This window comes from Lissotriton helveticus, chromosome 2_1 (genome assembly GCF_964261635.1).
Source record: "Lissotriton helveticus chromosome 2_1, aLisHel1.1, whole genome shotgun sequence".
NCBI classification, from domain to species: domain Eukaryota; kingdom Metazoa; phylum Chordata; class Amphibia; order Caudata; family Salamandridae; genus Lissotriton; species Lissotriton helveticus.
The window spans coordinates 1759808954-1759836275 of record NC_136059.1 but is presented as its reverse complement, the minus strand read 5'-3'; the positions used below and the strand labels follow the sequence as shown (position 1 = coordinate 1759836275).

At 48.0% G+C, this 27322-nt stretch overlaps 1 protein-coding gene across 4 annotated transcripts in view; it reads left to right on the top strand.

Moving 5' to 3' along the window:
* Positions 1–27322, top strand: part of LOC144818885 (RNA exonuclease 1 homolog) — a 1142074-nt gene that overhangs the window by 768882 nt on the left and 345870 nt on the right. The window lies entirely within an intron of this gene.

Below are 27322 nucleotides of genomic sequence, written 5' to 3'. Positions count from 1 at the left end.
CTATAAAATATGTCAGCTCTTACACCCCACTATCAATATAAATCGCTTCTTGTTCCTATACAGTTGGATCGCCTGAAAATGTCTATCTTAAGTTCTCCAGCTCACAAGGAAAATCACACCATGCTTCCCCAAAATACCCCTCCAGGGCCTACTGGGACTCTTAAGTTCGCTAATGGATGAGCAGCTGTTGGAATGGCATGTGCACGCCTTAGAAACAGTGGAAGACCTCTTCCAAGATGGACAGATCCTTACATTCGAACAAATTGGTCAGGTCTATAATATTCCCCCGGGATAGTTCTGAATATATGCGTAATTGCTGGTGGCACTCTGATCATTATGGGAAGCACTGGATGAAGAACTGCCTACCTATGCGAAGATACATACTCTATACCTCAGGGTGGAGGGCGAAGTCTCATCACACGGCTATACAAAGCTATTAGGGAATACGTGGAAATATCTTTGGTTCACATCCGCTCCCTCTGGGCTGAGGACTTAACAAGGCCTCTTCGAGATCTTATTGGTATCTCCCAGATTAAGGATCTCTGGGACAAAGGCGCTATTCTCTCTGTTGCTGCTCTCCAACAGCAATACAAACTGGCCGGCACAGAGTACTATAGATATTTGCAGATCTGACACGCACTCCAGACTCAACTTGCTAGTGGATCCTCCCCTTCTGACGTATCTCCCCGCAAGGATAGGATATTGGACGACCATCTTCTAGGGAGGGCTATTTCACTGATTTACAAAAAACTGATAAATAACATGGAAGACCCACTCCAGTCCCTTAAAGACAAATAGGTTAAAGATGGCATTGAATTAGATGAAGAAAACTGGCAAACACCCAGTCTCCCCGAGGGAAGTGGCAATCCCAGCAAGGCTGCGGTGTTGGTGCAGAATATACATTACTGGGCCAGAGTTGGTACGGATGGGTAGAGGAGATACGGGAGAGTGCCGACGTAGTTATGGGGAGATTGGTATTTTCTTTCACATAATATGTGAATGCACATCCATACAACCGTACTGGCAAGCCATACACCAAACACTCCGGGAAGTGCTCACAGCTGACTTACAGCCCAAAGCTCGCAGATGCCTTCTAAACATTTGGGAGCCGACAGACCTCACCCTTCTAACTAAGCAGTGGGTGAGTCTGGCGCTGATGGTGGCTAAAAGAAATATAGCACAACATTGGGGAGCTCACAAAACGCCAAGGCTTCACAGATGAAAGGAGGATCTGGACTGGTGCCTGTTCTGGGAAAAGTCAGTATATGTGTTCAGAGGTTGTCCCAGGAAGTGGGGTAAAGTATGGGGGCCTTGGAACTTGTATAGAGGAAATATTTGTATCCCACCAGCAACATTAATCGATGTGACTCTCGAAAGCCCCTAACTGTCATATATTGTATGATTGCGTTTGATTTACTGTAGCCCACATCGAAAATTTGAAAGATGTCTACTCTCTTGCTCATGATATAAATGATATGTATCGCTGATTGGTTATAATAAAAAGAATTAAGAAAAGAAACGAGAAAAAAAACAAGGCCTCTTCACGACACCGAGTGATCTAGAGGCCTGGAGTACCCTAAGACTGTTTCGAGGAATGTTTGTTTAAAAAATATCTAATGTATGATTCTTCACAGGGTTTAGCATACACCCTCTTGTTAGAGGAATGTTTGTTTGAAAAATATCTAATGTATGATTCTTCACAGGGTTTAGCATACACCCTCTTGACTTAATCATATGCTGCCCGCAGCCAATTTCACTTGTCCTAGATGTTTCACCCAGGTTGCTGAATTCTGGCACATGCTCTGTTCCTGCCCTAAAATAGCACGTTTTTGGCATGCAGTACATGCTTCATTGAGCACAGGCCCTGAACTCACCACATTAAATTCATGGGAGGCTACTGCCTTCTTTTTATTCCACTGAGAAATCACAGGGTATCAGTGTAATCTGCCAATGTTGGCCAAGCAGCTACTAACCATGCTCTGGAAGGCACAGCACCATAGTCTCTCACTATGGTGTAAAGCATTACTTAGATGGGGAGAAGCATAAAGCTCTGCACTTTATTGGCAGGAGGCCCGTCATACACGCTGGGGCCCTATTGCAGCTGCCTGAGACACTATGCTTATACAGTATAAGGAACTTGGTGAAGAGAACCTCCCTCACCGTGTTAAATTTATAGGCCTGCGGTCCCTGGCTACCCTCCCACTCTATCACAGTACATCAGAGTTCACACCCGCTCCACGAATCCCCCGAACTCTGTTTTGCAGCATTATAACTTGTGCACCCCTTAGTTTCCTTTTCTAAGCTTTATAACCTATCCCTATTATTCATTGGCCCCCCCTCATCCTTTTAGGACACACAGTGAGCTATTATTACAAGGCAGCAAGTAGCTGTAGGGTTCTGTCATTTTACATCAGTATGAGCCAGTGCAATTCACTTGTAGCCTATTGTTTGTGCAGGTGCTGAACCTTGGTGTCTTTAATATACTGTAATTGAAATGTGTCTAAAGAATCCTACTTGTTTTTTCTAACTAATACAATTGCTAATGTCTATATAAGAATTCAAACACGAGATGATGGACGGAGTGCTGAAACCTTTCAAACACTCACCCCGTCACAGATCTGGGTTGAATCCATCATCGTTCTTTAGATCACTTCGCCACCACAGTTCAGACACAGATATATGCAAATCAGTCTTGACCCTGTGCCTCATGCGAACAGTCCAGCCCGAACTGCCAAGCCATGTCTACCCTGGACCAGAAACCAGCATCCTGGGACCTGTTTATATAAGAATTCCCCCCATTCTTGTTCAACTGCTATTGTCTACAGTTGGAAACGCCCAATGAAAATTGTTTCATGAGTCGACCCCTGAATAGGGCCCTAAAGCAGTCTAACGGATATGCAGTTTCATTCTGAATGATGATTAATGATGACAGTAGCTCTAATTATGGTAGTAGGCCCAGTTACATCAACACATTTACCATTGAATGGTCTCAACACCAGGCACTTTACTCCTGTCCAAATTATCCACAGGTTTGGAATACTATTTGTCGAACTACTTCAATTCTCAATATACTGAAGTAACCAAAACATAATTTATCCTTCAAGTCAAACTGAAGCCGTTCTTCCACTCCCCCAAAAATATTTCTCTTCCGCTAGCCCTTTCGGTCAGTGAATACTGCATGCCTATTGGGCCGTTACGCCCACTCCTTGTGGGAAACTGTTGCCCAGGTGCTGCCACAGTTTCCGAAGGAAATTCAGACCTTTCTCTCCCAAGCAGTATCGGACAGGCGAGATGCAGCCAAGGTCACCATTCGTTGTGGGCTTGACACCACTGACGTGCTGTGAAGAGCAATTTAATCAACGGTGGCTATTCAGCACCACGCCTGGCTGCAGACTTCTGGCATTTCTGAGAATAGCCAAGCTTCCCTTATGGACATGCCATTTGATGGCACCTGTCTTTTTGGAGACCAAAGCAATACTAAAGGGGATGATGAAAGGAACGCTTGAGCAAATCAAACACTCACCCCCAGTCAACTGATCTAGGTTTAATCCATCATTCTTTAGCTCACTCCACCACCCATGTCTGAACTGGAGTGGTGAAGTGAGCTAAAGAAAGATGGATTAAACCCAGATCAGTTGACTGGGGGTGAGTGTTTGATTTGCTCAAGCACTCCATCCATCATCCCCTTTGGTATTGCTTTGTTCGCCCTGAGTTGGCAGGGTATGCCCAGACGTGGGCCCGTGGCTCACTCTACCAGTGGATTCAAGATAGCCTGGCTGATGAGGATTATGAATCCAAAACCGGTTACCGACCCCAACTGCCGGTGCCTACATTGCCTGGGGCCCGACCACGACAAAACTCGCGCCCCGACTGCCGGGCCTTGACGTCGAAGGCTAGGCAGGAGCGGTCCCGCAAGCGCCTCGAGCTCCGGCAGTCAGCCCGCGTCGCTCGAGGTCCCGGTCCGGAAGGAGGTCGAGGGACCGGTCGCGGGGCCGGAGTCATCACAGCTCGGCGAGTCGACACCACTCGTCGGGCTCCAAGTCCTCAGGTAAGAGGCACAAGAAGTCGAAGAGGCGACATCGCTCTTCTGACTCCCCGCGACGCGGCCGGGGGTTCGGGTGACGCCGCCCGCCGTAGGAGATTGAAGTCTTCCTCATGGCCATGAGGTCGCTCTCTCCTCCATCAGGTTCCGCGGCGCCTTCGGGCCCAGCGGACCAGACTGGGAGGCCAAGAGAGCCGGGTGCTTCGGCCCCGGCACCGTCGGGTGCTTCGGCGCCGTCAGCGACTTTGGCCGACACCGCAAGGCCCCGCCGGATCCGGGTCACCGCTGGTCGACCTTACGACCCCGCCGGCGTTGACCCCTAGGGTGTCACCCCCGGCGCCGTCCTTGGACGACGCCGTCCCTGGTCCAACCCTCGGTCCGGATCCAGCATCGGATCAGCATCGCTCGCTCTCCGCTGCATTCGACGTAGTCCGAAGAGCAATTCTTCGAGGATTTGGGTCCATCCTTTATCCCTGAAATTCAGGACATGGCCGACGAGGGTGACTGGGGGGGTCTGAGGACCCCCTGGCACGTGAGTGCCAGTCATGAGGACTGGACACAGGCACTAGGGGAAGCCAGTGGCCTGGATACCTCCCCAGACACTGGTTTTGTCTCCCCTCCTACCGTGGCTACGGAGGAGGGAGGGCAGCGTATAGTGTGGTGCTGACGAGGGCAGCCAAGGCCTTGGCTCTTGAACTCCCCGTCGTAATGTGGTAAATAAATAAATAATACCTCTCTTTTTGAATGCATAAATGATTAACAGATAGCTCAATAAATAAGAGTCAAGATTCGAGGTAGTGGGAGTTTTGCAGGTTTAATACAGCATAAGGACAGGAACAGGACAACCTGCACAGAAATAGGATGGCAGCGCTGCCGGGGGCAGAATCTGGACAAGGGAAGGAAGGCTAATTTTTAATAACAGTACACAAGCATATATACATAACGCAAACACATAGCATTACATTGCAATAGGCGTAGCAGTGGGTGGAGCAATAGGCGTGACGCGTAGCAGTCGCGAAAGATAAGGGTGAAAAGAGGTGTAACAGGGCGTATACATAGACATGTGATGCAAACGTAACAGAATATGTCATGAATGGGGCGGAAACAATGGAGGGGGCTACCTAAGGAGCCGGGACCTCTAACCTGATGGTGCGCGCAAACTGACAATGACGTGTTACTAGGAGAAGCTGGGGGCTATGAACTCTGTGCTAGGAGCAGAGACTGAAGTCTGGAGAGTCAGAGCGACATGTACCTAAACAGTATCTAGTATCTGATGTTTAGAGAACATGTTGATAGAATCCAAAAGCTATCGGGGTAAGGGCTAACAGACTCTAAGGCTAGAGCATGCATTATTCTACATGTAGTGCGTGATGAGGAATATGAAATGACCATTAAATGCAGTATTTCTCTTATATGGAGACGTGAAGGCTAGACAATGACGGAAACTATTGATGCGGTTCAGTAGCTTAGGAATGCAGAGAAGGAGGACTGAACTGATAACTGGAACCATAACATACTCTTGGCAGACTCAGAGGCAGAGCCAGGCTGAACCGGACACTGCGAGGCAGGAAGTAAGTGAAGGGTCGAGGATACAGGTGGGGGCTGTGTCGCTCCTCAGCGAGGGCTTCAGGAGACAGGAGCTGAATCTGGTGTCCGGGCCCTTTTGAGGCCTAGAAACGGGGACTTTACAATGAAATAACGTGCACACTGAGAAACGTGGCAACGTAGCTTTACATAGGCCTAATATTCGTAGTATTCACGAGGACTGGAAACCGGCATACTAGAGGTGGACACAACTATAATTGCGTCTTTAATCGAACATGGGGAATACATATGCATATTAATCATGCACACATAACACATGATGGAGGACGCGTAGGGACACAGAACATGGCAGAATTTACTTTTCCACATTCCCTCCTTGTCACTACGTTTCCATCAGGAAACATCAATATTCATGATACCATCTATCATTTCATACAGTATCATTTGCTCGTCTCGAATTGTCTCGGAACGGGATTTAGAACGGGACTTGGGACTAGGAATACAAGAGTTAGCACAAATGCCGCAAATCGCAGGGCCACATTGTATACAGAGGCAGCAGCTGAATATGATCGCTACTGCAATACCTAGAAAGGACAATACTTTCCATCCCCAGGCGGAAATTATATTCCAGAACCAACCGGACCATGTCCAGGTGCCTGGATCTTGGTGTAACAGATGGGCAATTTTATGAAGTCTGGTTATAGCTGAATAAACAGACGGCGCGTTATTTGGAATGAAAATGCAGCAACTAGATCCGATGACTCTACAGGCCCCGCCCCTATCGGCCAGTATGACGTCAAGGACGAGACGATTTTGCAAAACTACAAATCTCATAGCAGATTGCTCTTCGGTTAAGTTACCTAGAGCAGAGGCAGTCTCATTTACTACAGCTTCAAGGGTTCTTGTTAACCTACGGATCAGCTTACTATTCTGGATAGGTCCTATAAAGAAGAAGAAACCTCTATTGAAATCTGTATACTGTTCTAGAGCAGTTTCAGTATAATCGACAATTGGGGACTCGATCTCCCTTCTATGTCTAATGTGTACTAGATGTGTGTTTCTGTGATAATCAGATGGGGCTAGGAAAACTGGTGGCAGTAGGAAGGCAATGTAACAGGTTCCCTCCCAATCGAGGGGCAGACGAACATATGCGGTTTGACCACAAATAAAATAAGAATGACGTGAAGCTTTGAAAATAGATTTCCCACTGTCACTATACTTGACAATAGTAGTACAATCACTATGTCCTACATGTACGGAACCATTATTTCGGACACATAATTCGCCTTTGACTGGTAGTACTGAAATAGCAGGTAAGTCTGGAGTAGTATCAGACTGAACATTCAGGACCATGAAATTCGAAGAATAGTTACCTAAATTATACACTTCATTTTCTAGATCTAGACCTGTTCTGTGGGGGAGACCTTGCTTGTCTGGAAAACATGTACTGTTAAGAAAAGACATATCTGTTGAGGATGACGTTAACGTGGACCATGCTCCACACGAACCATTATGTGAAAAAGGATAAGGAAAGAGTGGCAGAACTCCCTTCGGTGTCTGGAAAGGGGGGAGTCGACCACACACCCAACAATTAGTGGCATTGCTGGTCTGGTGTGAGTAATGTAACATGCGGATAAAAGAATTATTTCGCATAGCGAGGCGGTAAGAGAGTTCATGAGGAGGAAGATCACTAAACGTGTGCTCTACTGTAACATTAGAAGACGTATTTACATGAGAAACTGGGAAATACAGGTAAAATGCATAACTGGTGCAGGAAGTCATAATGCTGAGAAACAATATAAAACTTAGAAAAACGATACATCGGATTGAGTTTTGACTGACTCTCTCACTATGGGGGTCTATTTTATACATGTCAGAAACAGTCTAACCGTTTCACCTAGGGGAGGACTTAGACAATCAAACTGGCTGACTTATTTTACTAGACCGGAGTTTCAACTTATACTCCTGTTGCGGAGTTTTCTCTAACAGGGGGGGTTCAGTAACATTGTTCTTTGCGGGACAGTCCTTAAGAATAGTACTTTGGCAATCCTTCAAATCCTGGGAAATGTTCTTTGAGACCGGTTTCAGTCCATAAAACTTCTTTATATGCGAAAGGTGCACCCAGCCTTTGCGACCCTCCAACTTCACGGCTGTACGGGTGGCGAGGAGGACCTGTCGGGGCTCCTTCCAGCGAGGCTCCAGCGGACTTGAGCGGTCGAAATTTCTCACTAAGACCATGGATCCGGGAACGATTTCATGCGGTGCCACCTCGGTATTGTCTGGAAATGCGGCGGCAACCTGTGAACGACAAGAGTTGAGGGCAGACATCAAGGAAGCTAGGTAATCTGTCAGCATATTACTTGAAACATCGGTAATACTTCGGGGTCTAGGTGTACCCCACATATTTGGGGGGCGGCCGAATACGACCTCATACGGGGACAGACCTGATCTGGAATGTGCGACCATACGCATGTAAAACAAAGCAACTGGCAGAGCTATTAGCCAGTCTACACCTTTCTCTTGACAAACTTTTGCAATTCGAATTTTCAGGGTCTGATTATGTCTCTCTACGAGACCGGCTGCTTCAGGATGGCGTACACAATGGAACTTCCACTGGTATCCTAACAATAGGGAAACGTGTTTCATGAGTTCAGATGAGAATGGCTGGCCGTTATCAGAATATACAACTCTAGGGAGTCCATAACGGGGGAAGAACTCACGAATCAACTGCTTGGCAGTGGTCGCGGCTGTGTAATCTGGGACTGGATATGCTTCTGTCCACCTGGACAAAGCGCATACAACTACGAGGACATACTTGAAACCTCGACATCGCTCCATCTGAATATAATCCATTTGGAGGACTTCAAAAGGGTGGTCAGGGGGCTGGAATCCACCTTGTTCCACCGGGACACTTTTACCTGGATTAAACTGGCAACATATCATACAGGTACGGACTTTCTGCTTGGCTGCAGCTCGTAAATGCTTGTTGAACCAAATGTTCTGGATACTGTCTAACATAGCTTTTTCTCCTAAATGTGCTGGACTATGTGCGGTATTAATAATGACTTGAACCATAGAGTCGGGGAGAAACCATGTGGCTCTACCTTTCGTCAACCATCCCTGATCTGTCTGGACCCCTCCTTGTTCGGACCATTTCTTGATTTCTTCTGGAGTAGCATGTAACTGTATGTCTGACATCTTGTGTAGGGTCCTTAACTGTCATACATGTAGTCGGATCTGGAGTATGGGTCCGTGTCGGATTAACTGGAATGTCTGGAGTCTGTGCTGTAAGCTTGGCTGTGCGATCTGCTAGATCGTTACCTTGAGAAATAGTGTCAGTAACTTTCGTATGTGCTTTGCATTTCATGATAGCAATGGATGTCGGTAAATGTATTGCGTCTAACAGAGCTTGAATAAGGAGACCATGCTGAATCTTGGTTCCATGAGAAGTCATGAAACCTCTCTCCTGCCAGAGCACTCCGAAGTCGTGTACGACTCCAAATGCGTAGCGTGAATCTGTGTAAACATTAACTTTCAGGTTCTTGGCCTGTATGCAGGCTTGAGTCAGAGCAACTAGCTCTGCTGCTTGAGCGGACAGAGTGTCAATGCGGTGTGTCTCTATAACTTCGGTGTCAGTAGTCACTGCATACGCGGCTACTAGATCTCCTGTACTTGTTCTCATGCATGAACCATCCACATAAAGTGTCAGGTCGGGGTCTGGTAACGGAATATCTGTCAGATCTTGTCTTGGTTTAGTCGTAATGTTGACTACTTCCACACAGTCATGTGTGGCAGGATTTGAATTAACTGATGGTAACAGTGTAGCAGGATTAAGGACGTTGCAGCGTCTGATTTCTATGTGTGGCTGGAATAGTGTCAATTCATAACCTGTTAAACGTGCAATTGTCAAGTGCTGAGTTTGTGTTCGGTTTAAAAAACCTTCCACGGAGTGTGGAACTTGTACTGTCAGGGAGTGTCCTAATACTATGGAATCACTTTGTCTGATAGCTAGTGCTGTGGCTGCAACTGACTTGAGGCACGCAGGCAGAGCCTGGGCTACAGGATCTAATGTGCTCGAAAAATAAGCACAAGGCTTGTATTGTCCTGCTTGATCTTGTGTGAGGATGGATAATGCTGTACCTTCACGTTCAGTGACGAAAAGTGTAAAAGGCTTACTGTAGTTCGGTGTAGCTAGAACTGGAGCTTGACATAGAGCTTTCTTTAACTCATTGAAACTAAGTGTATGTTCAGATGTCCAAGGGAGGACAGTCGATACGGCTGCCTCCTGTGTCGTTAACTGTATCAGTGGTTTAGCTAGAAACGCATACTGAGGAATCCATTGTCTGCAATAAGAAGTAAGGCCGATAAAAGCACGTACCTCCTTCTGGGTCTTGGGCTGAGGAAGACTCGCTATTAACTGAATACGGTCTGGTGTCAACTGCCTACCCCTCTTGGACAGTAAGTGTCCTAAGTAGACCACTTGCTGGACACAGAATTGAAGCTTAGAAGGGGACACCTTGTGCCCCATCTCGGCTAGGAAATACAAGACTGTAAGGGATGCTTGCTCGCAAGCACGTTCAGAACGGGCTGTGATCAGTAGATCATCGACATATTGGAGCAGGGCAGTGTCAGTTGGCATGTGAATGTTGTCTAGTTGTCTCTTGAGTGCTTGACTGTAAATACTAGGACTTTCTGTGAAACCTTGAGGAGCTCGTGTGAACATATAGCTCCTTCCATTTAAACAGAATCCGAAAAGAAACTGGCTGTCTGGATGAATGGGGACACTGAAAAATGCGTTCTTAAGGTCGATTACAGTAAAGAACGTGGCTTCGGAATCAATGGCTGTTAATAGAGAAGAGATATCTGGGACAACTGGGTACTGAGGAATAATACATTTATTAAGTTCTCGTAGGTCAATCACTAATCGATATACTGGGGGTGCATTTGGATCAGTACGTTTCATGACTGGAATGATCGGAGAATTACATACATTGGAGTCAGTTTCTACAATTACTCCTTGAGCTATAAGCTCGTCAATAATTTTGGATAAGGCTGCTACAGCCTCAGGCGGCAATCTGTACTGTCTGATTCGTGGTAACACTACACCTGGCTTGATAGTCACACGATGGGGTGTGATTTGCATGCAACCTACATCAGTTGGACCTTGCGCCCATAGATGCTGCGGGACATTAGACAATCTTGGATCAAAATCTCGTAACACATAGTGACCCTTAAAGTCACGTAGGAACAATCGTATTCCCTCTGGGGAACAGCATATAACTGCACCTAACTCTTTCAGTGTTTTAATGCCTAATAGATTTTCTGGACATGACTTAGTAAGTAACAGATCAGTAGTACGGGACAATGGACCTACTTCTAGGGTAACTGGCTTTGAAATTTCATTTACAATAGGCTTTCCCGAAAATCCAAGGGAAACATTTCTTGAGCCTGAGAGCGGAGCCCCTGGAACTTCGGCGTGACTAATTGTGGTCCTACTTGCCCCTGTATCAATCAAAAACTTTCTGTCTTTCCCCAATACTTGACTGTGAACATAGGGACCTTCTTGATCTACAGGTATCTCGATGAGAGGCAAGCCTACCTCCCTCTCTAGGCTGTTTCATGAATATGGCTGGTACTCTGGATACTCGGACTGTGCATACTGGTACATCTGCTGTGTAACATGCTGTGTTGCAGCAATAGGCTGCGGTACTGTAACTGTCTGTGGTGCATTCTGTGGCTGAGGAGTCTGTGAAACTTGTTCTTGTCTAGGTGGACGTGGTCTTTCTTTGGTCTTACCGGTAGCTATGTTGTGTTTCAGAACTGCACACTCGTTTATAAAATGACCTGGCTGTTTACAATAATTGCAGTTCCCTTTAACGGGAGCTGCAGGATGACTGGCTTGATTCGGACCCCTCTTCTGGCTGTCTTGAGGAACAGATTGTGCAACTAGTACTTTCATTTTCGTGTCTTTCATACGTTTTCTCTCGTGATCTTGCTCTTCTCTGATTCTATTCTGGTGGTATTGGAGCATCTGTAGCATCTGGGACGGGGTATTAGCTTGCCAGGTACTTTCGACTTTCAAAACTCGATTTTTAATTGGTGGACTTGAATTCTCGACTAATTTAGTAACAAAAAGATGAGGGTATGACTCACTACTTGTCTTGAGGCCACTGTTGATGCTAAAACATTTCTCAAATCTAGAATAAAAATCACTGATGTCTTCGTCTTGTTTCTGTTTACAGGCTGAGATTGCATCCCAGTCTTCCTTTTTAGTTGTTAATAATCTGGGTAAAACTTGAATCAATAATTCTGGTAATTCTTTACATTTATCTCCAAGACCGGTACCTGGTACTCGTATCTTATCTTCAGCTTCTAGAACTGCCCAATCTATCTTTTTCTCTCCCACCTCCCAATCTTTTTCCTTGAGCTTTTCATACACCCCTGCGGGCAACAGAACCTTTAACATTTTAATTATATCTGGATACGTGTATTCTCCCATACGGAGCATGTCTTTTAATTCTCTATGGAACCCTGCTGGGTCTTTATCATGACAGGGAATTAATTTTTTCATCTCTAGGAGTTCCATCTTTGTAATTGGAGTGTAAACAAACACTCGTTGCATTTCGCCACCCGTTCCTCTAACTGGGTGGACTTCTCGTAACGGATTCTGTCTGTCTATATAAAAGGGTTTACTTTCTGGCGGTGAGACATGAACAAAATGCGGGTTCAGAAACGTTCTATATTTGTGGCGCTGTTCTAGAATGACACTAATTAAATCGGTACCTAGACCTTTCCATCTATACTGGAGTAACTCGTTCAGGATATCATGTAACGGACCTGGATCAGAGTGCTGACCCTCATATAGAGTAATGAGGTGCTGGATCATATACATACCCACCAGTCGTTGCTCGGCTGGGGGCAATTTCAGAAACATTTGTGCCACTATTTCGTCTGGAAAAGTGGTAGAATCAGTAATCCATCGGACTGCTGATCGGGCTAGTTCCTGTTCATGCATGGTACTTAACTCACTATAACCGATTCGCGGTTTCAGAATGTGATCGGTAGCTTGAAATACTTGTTCTAGGGAACCTTGTTCTGGTGCTGGATGATGGAGAGTAGACTTGTGTTCTAGGCGTAAATGGCGATCTGGAAATCTAGATTTTCCTACATACGCTATTCTGGCCGGATTCTCGTCGTCTAACTCTTCAGGATCAGAGTTACTTTCTTTCTCGCTTACTTGTGCTGCTTTACGTTGTTCGTGTAACTTTATTATTTCTTTACGAATCTTCTTGTACATACTCTCCATAGCACCGATGGTCTTATGCTTACCCTCGGCTATACTATTACTCCACTTTGTCAGGGTTCTCATTTCGATCGGATCTTTGGACGGGTAATCTTGTTCCCTTATCAAACAATTGATCAGAAACTTTAATATCATGAGCTGGGTCTCAGCTTTTCTTTGCGACATGACATCACTAATACTTTCTGGATCATCCCCTGTACGGATGAAACGGTATATTCTGTCTAGATCTTCCTTCATATCCGGTAGGGTGACGAGATACTCGGCCACCTTTCTTACGCGTAATGAATATAAAACCATATCATCCTCGCCTGGGACTGGATCATAGCCGCATTCGGCAAGGGATTTTCTTATTTCTGCAACAGACTGATGTCTGGGCGTACGCTGTGACGCTTGTGCATGTAATTCGGCTAACGCTAAACGCTTGTGTGGCGGTGGGGTTTGAGGAGGACCTCCTCCTGCGGCCCCTAAACTAGAATCGTCAACTGAGGCTCTTCGTGCTGGCAGAGTGGGAAATTGAAATGCGGGCTGGACTGGTATGGCGGGCTGGACCTGGGGGACCGTAGCAGGTACTGCAAAGGGTGCCCCGGTGTCTGGAGGAGCGGGAAGTGCCCGATTTACAGGGACTGGTGGAGCGGGAACAGGATTTGCATATTCCGGGACTGTGTCGTCCAAATAGGACGAAATGAAAATATCAGCTGCGGTCGGTTTGTGACGTAGCTTGGTTGGAACTAGTGGTGGCGGAAAATTACTAGATGCCTCCGGGGTTGCTTTTGGCAAGCCCTCGGCAAGAAGAGGGTACATACCCTTAATGAGGGCATTCCTCTGTCTGTCTGACTGTTCAGTTTTAACTCGTTCACCTATCTCGATTAGTTCTTTTTCTTGTGCTCGTTCTGAGGATTCTCTACTTAATTCTGACTTTCTGATTTCTTTTTCGGTTCTTTTATGAGCTTCTTTACGCCATAACTCGATGGCATCTTTCTGTGACTGTCTGGCTTTCTTTTTCCATAATGCCTCTTCTACTCTCATGATGCACTCGGCATCCCACGTACCTGATACGGGCCATCTATACTTTTCTTCTAACTCCTTGGTATACTCCACCCATAAATCTAGATATAATATGGCGCTTATGCCATGCTTCTGATACATAAAATGACCTGGACTGTCCCTAGGCGGGACAGGAACTGCTGCTTCCAGCAGACCTTTTCGGGTTTTTAACTGACGTAATTTCGAAAATAAGGGCATGACTGAACTATAATCTGGACACAATACAATACACAATAAACACGAAAATCACTTCGCACTCATACCACGACATTAAAATACATGAAGAACATTATGACGTAACAGCTCGGACAGAATATTACCTGGAATACTGAGAACAGAAACACAAGAATTTCTCGAGAACGGAACAGACTAGAGTTACTGGATGCACTGCTGAAACAGTACGGAACATACTGGTCCCATAAAGGGACGCATCAAGACCCGTGTCCACCTAGGTGAACACTTCGTTTGTGGGTCTGTGTACCACCAACCCACGGACCAGAGTCAATTTAGATTGACCCTGTCTAGATACTACCCCAGCGACGGTACTCACCGGGCAGCAAGAACGGAAGGCCTCGGACTGGACTGGACTGCTACGACGACGGACGACGAACTTCGGACTTCAGTTACGGGTGGACCTCCGGATACCTCGGACCTTGGACTCTTGGCTTGGGCTCTGGTCGGGACTCGCCGCGTTCCTCCACCGCCTCGTCTGGATGCTGGACCGCCTCCTCCGTCTCCTCCGTGGGCCTGAGGGATACTTGAAGCAGAAATATCTGCACGTGCACGGTATGGTTCTGTCACGGCTGCAGAGGGTCAGGGGGCCGGCGTGGCTTCACCGGCGCGTGGGGAAAGGGCAAGTCCCTGTTCGGGCGCCATTATGTGGTAAATAAATAAATAATACCTCTCTTTTTGAATGCATAAATGATTAACAGATAGCTCAATAAATAAGAGTCAAGATTCGAGGTAGTGGGAGTTTTGCAGGTTTAATACAGCATAAGGACAGGAACAGGACAACCTGCACAGAAATAGGATGGCAGCGCTGCCGGGGGCAGAATCTGGACAAGGGAAGGAAGGCTAATTTTTAATAACAGTACACAAGCATATATACATAACGCAAACACATAGCATTACATTGCAATAGGCGTAGCAGTGGGTGGAGCAATAGGCGTGACGCGTAGCAGTCGCGAAAGATAAGAGTGAAAAGAGGTGTAACAGGGCGTATACATAGACATGTGATGCAAACGTAACAGAATATGTCATGAATGGGGCGGAAACAATGGAGGGGGCTACCTAAGGAGCCTGGACCTCTAACCTGATGGTGCGCGCAAACTGACAATGACGTGTTACTAGGAGAAGCTGGGGGCTATGAACTCTGTGCTAGGAGCAGAGACTGAAGTCTGGAGAGTCAGAGCGACATGTACCTAAACAGTATCTAGTATCTGATGTTTAGAGAACATGTTGATAGAATCCAAAAGCTATCGGGGTAAGGGCTAACAGACTCTAAGGCTAGAGCATGCATTATTCTACATGTAGTGCGTGATGAGGAATATGAAATGACCATTAAATGCAGTATTTCTCTTATATGGAGACGTGAAGGCTAGACAATGACGGAAACTATTGATGCGGTTCAGTAGCTTAGGAATGCAGAGAAGGAGGACTGAACTGATAACTGGAACCATAACATACTCTTGGCAGACTCAGAGGCAGAGCCAGGCTGAACCGGGCACTGCGAGGCAGGAAGTAAGTGAAGGGTCGAGGATACAGGTGGGGGCTGTGTCGCTCCTCAGCGAGGGCTTCAGGAGACAGGAGCTGAATCTGGTGTCCGGGCCCTTTTGAGGCCTAGAAACGGGGACTTTACAATGAAATAACGTGCACACTGAGAAACGTGGCAACGTAGCTTTACATAGGCCTAATATTCGTAGTATTCACGAGGACTGGAAACCGGCATACTAGAGGTGGACACAACTATAATTGCGTCTTTAATCGAACATGGGGAATACATATGCATATTAATCATGCACACATAACACATGATGGAGGACGCGTAGGGACACAGAACATGGCAGAATTTACTTTTCCACAGTAACAGTGAGGTCCAACATCCTCACAGAGGTCCTTAAACCACAGGTAAGCTCCCCAGAGCCTCTACTGCCATTTAATGAGGCTCTCACAGACGTCCTGTTGGGCACTTGGTCCAGGCCTGCTCCAGGTCCTCATGTAGATAGGAACGTCACTAGGTGCCACCGCCCAGCCCCGGGCGACACTAGTTTCTTGTCCACCCACTCCACCCCGAGAGTCTAGTTATCCAGGCCTCCACCTCCAAATCCGCATTCCCGACGGCACCACCAGTTCGGGAATCCAAGAGGTATGAACAGTTCGGAATGAAGATATTCTCCTCCCTTAGTTTGGGGTTGCGGTCAGTCAACACCGCGTGCCTCTTGGGCCGTTACACCCACTCTCTGTGGGATACGGTTGCGGCCGTGCTGCCTGAGTGCCCGAAGGGAGCCCGGGCGAAACTCGCTCAAGCCCTTGCAGAGTGAGGAGACGCAGCGCGGTACTCTATCAGATGTGGACTGGACACCACGGACTCGCTAGGAAGAGCGATTTCAACGTCTGTGGCGGTTCGCCGCCACGCCTGGCTGAGATCCGACAACTTTTCGGCCGATGTACAAAACACCCTTATGGACATGCTCTTTGATGGGAGCCACCTCTTCGGTGGCAAGGTAGATCATGCGCTTGAACACTTTAAGGACTCCTGGGCTACGGCCTAGTCCTTGGGCCTGTCAGCCCCGCGCCAGCAATCTTTTTCCCAGCGCTCCTTTCGTGGCTACGGAAGGGGTGCTCCCACACGTCCTGCCAGCCACGGGCCGCAGACTAACATTCACCGGGGTGGCAGACGTGGTTACTGTCGCGGCGGTAACCGGGGACAACGGCGCGGCCAGTCCACATCTACCCCCGTAGCATCCGCCTCAAAGCCTTCCTAGTCCGAGCTTTCAGGCCCATTTGACGCCAGTGGGGGGCTGGGTTCGCCATCACCTCCTCCACTGGCTCTCCATCACATCGGACAGGTGGGTGCTTCAAATCGTCCGAAGGGGCTACTCCCTCCCCTTCGAGGCGACCCCTCTAGCCATGCCACCGCAGTACCACTGTGTGTCGGGGGATCACTTGCAACTTCTGCAAGAGGAAGTTACGGCCCTCTTGGACAAGGGGGCCATCGAGCGCGTTCCTGGGCCAGAAGTAGGGTGTGGTTGTTACTCCCACTACTTTCTGGTTCCTAAAAAGGGCAAAGGGGGCCTACACGCTATATTGGACCTCCGGAACGTCAACGGCTTCCTCCGGAAGAAGTTAAAGATGCTGACTTTGGCTCAGGTCTTAGCTGCCCTAGACCCAGGAGACTGGATGGTAGCGTTGGACTTGCAGGACGCCTATTTCCACATCCCCGTCCTGCCGGCCCACCTGCGTTACCTGCGGTTCACAGTAGGCCACGAGCACTTTGTTTACCGAGCTCTCCTTCGGCCTTACCAGCGCCCCACGGGTGTTCACGAAAGTGATGGTGCTGGTCGCAGCTCATCTGCGCAGGTTAGGGGTTTCAGTCTTCCCCTACCTCGACGACTGGTTGTTGAAGACGGGCTTGCCCTAGACAGTCGTCAACCACATCCAGTCTACGGCCGACCTCCTGCACCTGCTGGGGTTCTCCCCATCAATGTGCTGAAGTCGCACCTGTGTCCCTCTCAGAAGCTCCTCTTCATCGGAGCGGTTCTAGACTCGGCACAGTTTCGGGTTTATCCTCCCGGACAGCGGGTTCAGGATATTTAGGCTCTGATTCCGATCTTTCAGCCTTTATCCCGAGTCTTGGTCAGGTTGATGCTGCGGCTTCTGGGGCTGATGGCCTCCTGCATCCTTCTGGTGCATCACGCCAGGTGGCGGATGCGGGCTCTGCAGTGGGACCTGAAGTTTCAGTGGGCCCAGCATCAGGGCAACTTGTCCGACCATGTCTTGATCTCGGAGGGCACTGCAAGACAGTTGCCGTGGTGACTCACGGACCGCGATTGGGTCAGCGGCAGATCCCTCTCCCTACCCCAACCGGAGCAGAAAGTTGTGACGGACACGTCCCTCCAGGGCTGGGGGGCCACATGGGAGAGGCGGATATCAGAGGCCTCTGGTCTCCGGCGGAGTCCCGGCTCCACATCAACCTTCTGGAGCTGTGGGCGATCCTGCTCGCACTGAAGGCATTCCTCCCCTCTGTCCGGGGGAGTGTAGTGCAGGTGTTCACGGACAACACCACCGCCATGTGGTACTGCAACAAACAGGGCGGGGTGGGGTCGTGGACCCTTTGCCAGGAGGCTCTGTGCCTCTGGCAGTGGCTGGAACATCAGGGCATGACCCTGGTGGTTCAACACCTGGCAGGTTCCCTGAACGCCAGGGCGGACGAACTCCGCCGTCTGTGCATGATGGATCACGAATGGCATCTGAACTCGGACGTGGCGCAAGGCCTCTTTCAGCAGTGGGGAGAGCCTTGGTTATATCTATTCGCCACCGAGGAGAACGCGCAATGTCATCAGTTCTGCAGGTTGGAATTTCCAAGGCGGCACTCGGAGGCGCTTTTCGTCGCGAGTGGAGTTGCGGTCTGTTGTACGCCTTTCCGCCTATACCACTTCTGCCCAGAGTGCTGAAGAAGATCAGGCGCGACCGGGTCCAAGTCATCCTCGTGGCTCCGGACTGGGCATGAAGATACTGGTATCCCGAGCTACTCAGCATGTCAGTCGATCCCTCGATTAGTCTGCCTCTTCAGGAGGACCTTCTGTCGCAGCAGCAGGGGACGGTCCTCCACCTGAACCTGTCCAGTCTCCACTTACATGTGTCGAGATTGAGCGGCGGCAGTTGAGGCCATTTGACTTGCCTCCTGAAGTCTGTAATGTGATTCTGGCAGCCAGGCGTCCCTCCACAAAATCGGTATACTCCTGCAGGTGGAACAAATTTGTGGCATGGTGCACAGCAAAGGCTGTGGACCCCCTTTCTGCCCCTCTTTCAGAGGTTCTCCTCTTTCTTCTTTCTCTTGCCCAGCAGGGCTCTGCTCTGGGCACTCTCAAGGGCTACCTCTCTGCCATTTCCACCTTCTTAAGGCTCCCTGATCAGCCCTCTTTGTTCAAGTCCCCGGTTGTAAATAGGTTTTTGAAGGGCATCACTCATATGTTTCCTCCTGTTCCTTTTGTGATGCCTCAGTGGGACTTGAACCTTGTTCTGACTTATCTGAGGTGCGCTTCCTTCGAGCCACTTCATAACTGTCCTCTTCGTCTTCTTACTCTTGAGACTGCATTCCTGGTTGCCATCACCTCTGCTAGGAGAGCGAGTGAGCTCCAGGCTCTTTCTTCTCAACCTCCCTTCCTTTCTGTCCATCCGGTCAAAGTTGTGTTGCGAACGCGACCCTCTTTCCTGCCCAAGGTAGTCACAGCCTTCCACATCGGGCAGTCCATCACCTTGCCCACCTTCTTTCCGCCTCCCCATTCCTCGAAAGAGGAAGAGAGGCTCCACCGTCTGGACCCAAAAAGTGCGCGCTCATATTATCTGGATCGCACACGCCAGTTCCGGGTATATGACCAACTCTTTGTTGGTTACGTGGGCGCTAAGAAGGGACGGGTGGTGCAAAAACGGACCGTTTCTCAGTGGGTCGTCTTGTGCATCAAGGCTTGCTACTCTCTGGCTAAAAAGGAGCCTCCTGTGCCCATTCCACTCGGGCCATGGCGGCTACTACTGCCCTGGGCAGATGTCCTGCTTTACAGGACATCTGTCAGGCAGCTATGTGGGCCTCGCTGCACACGTTCGCAAGGCACTACTGCCTGGACAGCCAAGTCCGGAGTGATGGCTTTTTGGGCCGTTCCGTTCTCCAGGACTTTCTGGTGTGATCATTGGTTGGCAGACCCACCACCGGGGTTGGTATTGCTAGGGTATCTATTCTAAGGTAAGGAATCTAATACTAACCTTTCAGATGCACAAGTTACTTATCTTCGGTAACGATATATCTGTAAGAAACAGTAGTCAGTATTAGATTCCTTACCGCCCCACCCATCCTCCCCATTCTGTGAACCGATATCTAGGGTTAAGGTCATCCCCTTTTCAGGGCCCTAGTTTTTATGGCACCAGTGTTGGGTTTTTAGCATGGCTCTGCGTTTCTGGCGCCGAAAAACTGTGTATAAGAACTGACTTCAGCGCGCGAGGGCGGCGTCTAAGTACTCCGACGTCATCCCGGCGCCGATGACGGACGCGGAGCCGCAGACGACGCCTACCGAAGCGCAGGGGTACTGCTACGCAAAATTTTCCGGATCCAGTCTGACGCCTGGGGATATTCTAAGGTAAAGATCTAATACTAAGTACTGTTTCTTACAGATATATCGTGACCGAAGGTAAGTAATTTGTGCATTGGTGTATTCCTGTGTGCTAATCTGAAAACCCCCCCAAAAAAAAGAAATGTTCTACACTTTTGCTCAAACTTTACATTAATTGTACAAAACTGGTAATTTAACAAGAGTTTCTTATCTATAAAACATTTCCTTAAATTTTTTTTTTGCTAAGGATCACATGGGCATCTTCCCTGCGTTCTACTTTTCATGATGCAAACTATGCAACATCAGCTCTAATAAGGACTGTCAGTTTATTTACACAGACTAGCTAATAAAAAACTAGCAATGCCCTTGCAAAACTATGTAGCATGGAATAACATACAATAATAGTGTTATCACCTTAGAATTTTAGAACAAAAACTACCCACATCTAGCTCCCCTTAAAGGTCAAATAAGTGAACAACAATCTAGACTACTGATCCAGTCATACTTTCATCAATCAGGATGGGCAAGAACATAACATATATTTTTATTCATTTTATTATTGCTAACAATGTTTAAAACAGTATTACTGAATAGCCAATTAAGTGTCTCATTGCTATTTCACAGACAATTTAAACAGGCTAAAAAAAATTGAGAAAAGGAGAGAGCAACATACATTTTACCAAGCCTTAATTTGTAGAGGAGATAGCCTCCTTCCCCCATTTTGACAGTAGGAAACCTGAAACCGGTTTCGCTTCTGTCAACACTATCAACCCCTATTTGTAGCAACTGGCCATAAACAAAGTTATAGGAGGTACATAGCACTTTTGAGGAGAACTAAAAAAAACATGAATACCCAATCCTTTTAGCAAATGTACAAGTGAAACTTGAGGGTGATTGAATTCAAACTAAATCCCATTGGCTCTGCCCTAGTAAGCACCAAACTAGAAGCATTAGTGCTGTATACATGGCCAAGCTCACATATACAATTGTATTGTGGTATATTTATATGAGTGCATAAAAACTTGCTTTTGCCAACATAAAATAAGCACAACTCCTCCTTCTTTCCCTGCGCTGCCATCTTGTCTTTCAAAAAGTTTCAGGTGTCAAAATGTCAAAGTAGGCCTTGCTCTGGTAGCCCTGCCAGGCTTCTAAATATAGAACTGACTTTTAACTCTTCCCAGCTGTCCTATTCTGTGTGCAAATTTTCCATGCAGCTTTCCCTATTCAGTCACCCTGAGAACAGAAAGCTGACCCATTCCCCGGTTTCAGTTTAATAACTTCTGCTGGTTTTTTTATACATATTTTCAATTGTAAGCAGTGTGCAAATCTACGCATCTAACAATATATGTCAGCTATTTGTATTCTACCTACATGTATGCATTTAGTGAAGCCTAAGGCACCTTAGGGTGCGGCCGCGATTCTGCGCCTGTGCGGCGCTTTTAATGAGTGGGCGGGTTCATGACGGCCCCAGCCGTCATCAGCACACGAGCACTGTGATGCATGACGGCTGGGGGCTGTCATCAGCACCGAAGGGGTTAAAAGCTGCTTTGAATTAAAAAATGCTGTTTAAATAGTGAATGTTGCCCAATTTCGACTTTGTATTTGGGGCACTTAAAAATCAATATCCTATAATTTCTTTGCATAATAGTTACCCTCAGAATGTTCTCTACTAATCCCAGAGATTTGGTGATCAGAAATATCATTTATACCCTTTATAAAAATGAGTTTTTTACGCCTGCGCAGACTGAAATTTCACATGCAAATATCCTCATATGCGGTACAACACAACTTAAATTTAATTTTAATGCAAGGAGGTCACAGTATGAGTATTACGCTTTATAAATATTAAAAAACGAATTTAAAAGCACTTATTTTTGTAAATATTTTTTTCATAATTAATAAAAAATATTTTTTAATAAAAACCAATCATTTTGATAATTCCACATAGGAAAAGCAAGCTGCATCCCTTGCCTATCATATTTAGACACATTCATTCATAAGCCTAAGCACAGAAGCATATCTTGAAACATTTTGCGCCACTTTTTAAAAAGGACAATTATTATTTAAAATCAGAACCACGGATATGCTTATATAAAGAGGCTTTAGAAAAGGAAATCCTTACTTTAAATGTTTTCCTATTATCCAAAATGAACCTGATTTTTTTTACTTTTTAAAACAGCAGTCTGAAATGCAGGGTTTTACACCATGTTCTGTAGTGACAAGATACTGGCTGAGTCAACATTCCTGTCTCTCCGTGGCCTACAATCAAAACAACAGCTGCTGCTCAGCAGTTAAAACACAGCTGTTGTAAAGTGTTTTTTTTTTGTGGAAATGGAAGCACGGTGACTGTCTATTTAAAACTGAGGCATTTCAATGCATGTTCTAGAATGTGTTTAGTTCAGCACAATTTACTCAGATGACGTGTTTGCCTGTTAATATCTAATACAATGTATCTAAGGAAAATGGTGTAACATCTTATTGTTATCTTATACTGACTCCTGCACTACATGCGTGCAGCGCTAATGCTGAAATTGAATTTTTAAGCCGCATCTGCGCTTCTGTGGCGTTTTAATAGTAATTTGCTGTGTTTCTTACCTGTGCTCACTGCCCGCAGACCCGCATTTTAAATTGTGCCCTTTCACCGCTTGTAGAGCGGAGTCCCCTCGTGGCTCTCCTCCCATACCGGCGACGCTTGGCCGCCATATTGGGGGTGGAGGCTCTCAGCGCGCCACTTCCAGCAGCGCTCTAGTCTCCGGTTGGAGTACAGGTGAGGCTGTATTTAGGGCGAGCCTTTAGTGCAGCTCGTCCTTCGGATTGCTAACTACATATTTCATCGCGCTCCCTGACTCCTGCACTACATGCGTGCAGCGCTAATGCTGAAATTGAATTTTTAAGCCGCATCTGCGCTTCTGTGGCGTTTTAATAGTAATTTGCTGTGTTTCTTACCTGTGCTCACTGCCCGCAGACCCGCATTTTAAATTGTGCCCTTTCACCGCTTGTAGAGCGGAGTCCCCTCGTGGCTCTCCTCCCATACCGGCGACGCTTGGCCGCCATATTGGGGGTGGAGGCTCTCAGCGCGCCACTTCCAGCAGCGCTCTAGTCTCCGGTTGGAGTACAGGTGAGGCTGTATTTAAAGTTCGCCTTCGGCGCGCAGCGGTGACGCGCAGCGGTGGCGCCTGACTCGCGCCTGAGTCGAGCCAGAGTCTGCCCGTCTGCGCCCGTCAGCGTCCCGGAGGCGTACGAGGCGGCAGGCAGGTCTGGCCGATATTTTTCGCATATGTTGCTGTGTACGTGAACATCATGTTGCACTATTCGGGTTCGGAATTGCGCTCCTGGCAACACACTACCGGCTCCTGCTGCAGGGTGTTTCCTGCCCGCCACAAGGGCAAGCATTGCTGCCCTGAGTGTGGCTGGCGCCCGCAGAAACATCTGGGCGGGGCTCCGCAGAGGGTGGCGATAAGCGCTAAATATTTGGGCCTGATGCTCAATACTAGATCGCTGGGCCGCCATGCTCTGGACATATTCGATCTTCTGGAGTCAGAAAAACCCCTGTTTCTGATGCTCACTGAGACGTGGCTCGGTGAGGCCTCCAACCCTGATATCGCTACTGCTCTCCCGCCCGAGTATAACATCTTTAGGCAGGACAGGCTGAAGGGGCGTGGAGGGGGGGTTGCACTGATAGTAAAGAAATCGGTCACCTGTTCCATCATCCCCACGGACGCTATTAAGGATTGTGAATCCCTCGCCTTTGCAATTGCCCTTTCACCACATCAATCGATGAAGGGTTTCTTAGTCTACCGGCCGCCAGGGCCTTTGGGCTCTTTTTTTGAAGAGTTCCAGTCGGTGACGTCCTCTGTGTTACTCACGGCGGAGCATTGTATTGTCGCCGGGGACTTTAACGTCCATATGGACGTGGACACGGATGCCGATGCAATTAAACTGCTGGAGGTCACAGCCCCGCTGGGACTGGTTCCCTATCATGTTGGACCGACCCATGAGAAGGGACATACTCTTGACTTGACCTTCTCTTCATCCCCTATAGAGATGTTGGCTCCTATCCAGGTGCTTTGGTCTGACCACAGATTGGTGAAATTTTATTTCCCAGAAGTAAGGAAGCCTCTCGCTGCCTCCCGGCAGACTTCCGTAGGGTTTAGGGCACTCCATCGGATTACTCCGGAACTGTTGGCGCAGGCTTGTGCAGACCATCCCTGTGTGTTAACTGGGAACTTGGAGGAGGACGTGGAGCGATTGCAGGTTTGGCTCTCAGAGAGACTTAATGATCTTGCTCCCCTGAGACCCTTCCGCAAACCTGGAAAAGGCGCATCTGCCCCTTGGTTTACGGAAGCATTAGCAGCTTCACGGCGGCAATGCAAGGTGGCGGAAAGAGCATGGCGCGTGAATTACGACGCGATGGCGAAACTCGCCTACAGGTCTATGGCGAAAGCTTACCATCGGAACATCCTCGCGGAGAAGAAGGTCTATTTCGCGAGAAAAATTGAAGCGGCCTCCAATTCCTGTAGGGAGCTTTTTGCCATTGTGCGGGAGTTTACAACATCTCGCGCTGCACCAACCCAGACCCCCCCCCCCTGAGCCTTGGGTCAGGGCGATTGCGGACTTTTTCACCTCCAAGATCCAGCGGATCCAGGACTCCTTTCAGGTGCTGGAGCCTGAGATGCCAGGTCGGGTGGAGAATGCCATTGTTACTCGACCGAATGCAGGTGGGGCCCTGGCAGTTTCCCCTCCTATCTCGCTGACCGCTTCATTTGACCTGTTGGCCGGGCTTAAATCAGGCTCCCCTCGGGATGCCTGTCCCGCAAAATTTCTGGCTAGAATGGCAGCTGTCATTAATCCACTCGTGAACCCCCTGCTGAACCGTTCTCTTGCACAGGGTGTGGTTCCCCAGTCCTGGAAGCAGGCTATGATTATTCCCCTGCTGAAAAAGCCTGGCTTGGATGTGGAGGTGCTGGCGAATTATCGACCTATATCGCTTCTGCCGGCTTTTGCGAAGGTCACTGAAAAGCATGTCCATAAGGTGCTTGCCGACTACCTGGAGTCCCACGACCTACTGCACCCCACCCAGTCGGGTTTCCGCACCAATCTTAGCACCGAGACGGCTCTCCTGGAAGTCTCGGAGGCGATAAAGGAGGTGCTGGATTCGGGCGGGAGAGCGATGCTGGTGATGTTAGATCTGTCGGCGGCCTTCGACACCGTCCCTCATGAGGGTCTTCTTGCAAGACTCTGAGATTGGTCTCCAAGGGACGGTGCTCCAGTGGTTTCGATCTTTCCTGGCAGGCCGTCGACAAACGGTCTGGGCTTCGGCTTGCTCCGCCGAGATGTTGCCATTAGGTGTCGGAGTTCATCAGGGCTCTGTCATGAGCCCAACTTTATTTAACATCTTCATGACCCCTCTGGCGGCACTGGCGGAGTCTTTTGGGGCCCAGATCGTTTCTTACGCCGATGACACCCAGCTCCTCTTCACCTGCGAAAGGGGTGCGGACTTCGATGGAGGTAGGATCCAGGGTTGCCTTGAGGCTGTATTTCTATGGTTCCATCACAACAGCCTCAAGTGCAACTCTGATAAATCCGAGGTCCTCTTTTTCGGGTGCAGTACGGATCCGGACTGGAAAGTGTGGTGGCCTGAGAACATGTTTCCACCAGCATGTTCGTCCCTGGTAGCTAAAAACCTTGGGATCAAGATCGATAATGGCCTCACACTACGCTCACAGGTAATCGGTCTCACTGGGACCTGCTTCGGGTTACTCCGGATGCTACGCAAGTTCCTTCCCCTGCTATCGGAGGAACATAGGAAGATCACGGTGCAGGCGATTATAGGTTCGAGAATTGACTATTCCAACGTCCTGTATCTCGGCCTGCCAGAATACCTGCTTCAACGGCTACAGGTTGTCCAGAATTCGGCAGCACGTGCTATCTTTGGACTATCTCGCCGTGCTAGAGCCTCAGGCCTCTTGGAGGCCCTGCACTGGCTCCCTGTCCGGAAGCGGATAATCTTTAAGACTCTCACTCTGGCACACAAAGCCTTGCACGCCTCCGGAGCAATATATCTTCAGAAAAGGCTGACCTTTTACCGTCCTGCCAGGTCGCTTAGGTCTGAAGCCCTGTCCCTTGCGGTGGTTCCTCGTGTGAAGAGAGCCCGCATCGGTGGCCGCTCTTTCAAACTATTAGCGCCTCAGCTTTGGAATAAACTGCCTTTGCCCCTGCGCAGCATTCCCAATCTATTGGCCTTTAGGAAAGGACTCAAAACCTGGCTTTTTATCTCTTAGTTCTGGCCCCTAGTTAGGTTTTTTTCTTCCTCTCTGGTTTCTTCTTATGTTATCTCCCTGTTGTGTTAGTGTGCAATTCAAAGCGTCGGGACACTCTTCTGAGTAGCCGTACGCTATACAAAACTTTTATAACATAACATAACATTTATTTATAGCCAAACACACAATTTCGTTTTTTGTTTCTTTTTTTAGGCTTATTTTATTCCTATTCAATGTGAATTCTAATATTTATCTTTCAAGCATTAGCAGTTTATACATGTGCATAGTTGCTTACTCTTATCAATCTAATAGTAACATGTAGTTATTTAGCATATCATATGGTTCATTTCTGGATTGTTATTTAATTGTATTTAATATTAATTAAATTACATTTTGCATAACAGACTGATGATAGTAAGAAAACACAAACATGTCAAGGCCGTCCGAATCCAGTTCCTCAGGGTTGTGCGATGGTATATGGGGCCCACCTCTGAATCGACCCAAGTCCGGTTTGCAGTAAGCACAGACTTTTGGGAGCGATTGAGCGGGGGGGGAAAGAAGGGAGGGGACTGCGGGGGATGGACATCTGCAAGGGCGACAAAAGCAGACAACCCTTTCCTGACTCTTGCCACTCCCTTATATGTCTAGGCTAGGATCATACCTGTAAAAGGAAATATCATCTCTGAACATCAAAACGGGAGAAGAGAGAGACTGTGATGTCAGTTGAATTATGGTCTCTTTACTTCTCCTAAATCAAAAGGAGCTTAACAACGGATAGTTGTGACTGTTCCAGAATAGCGATTAC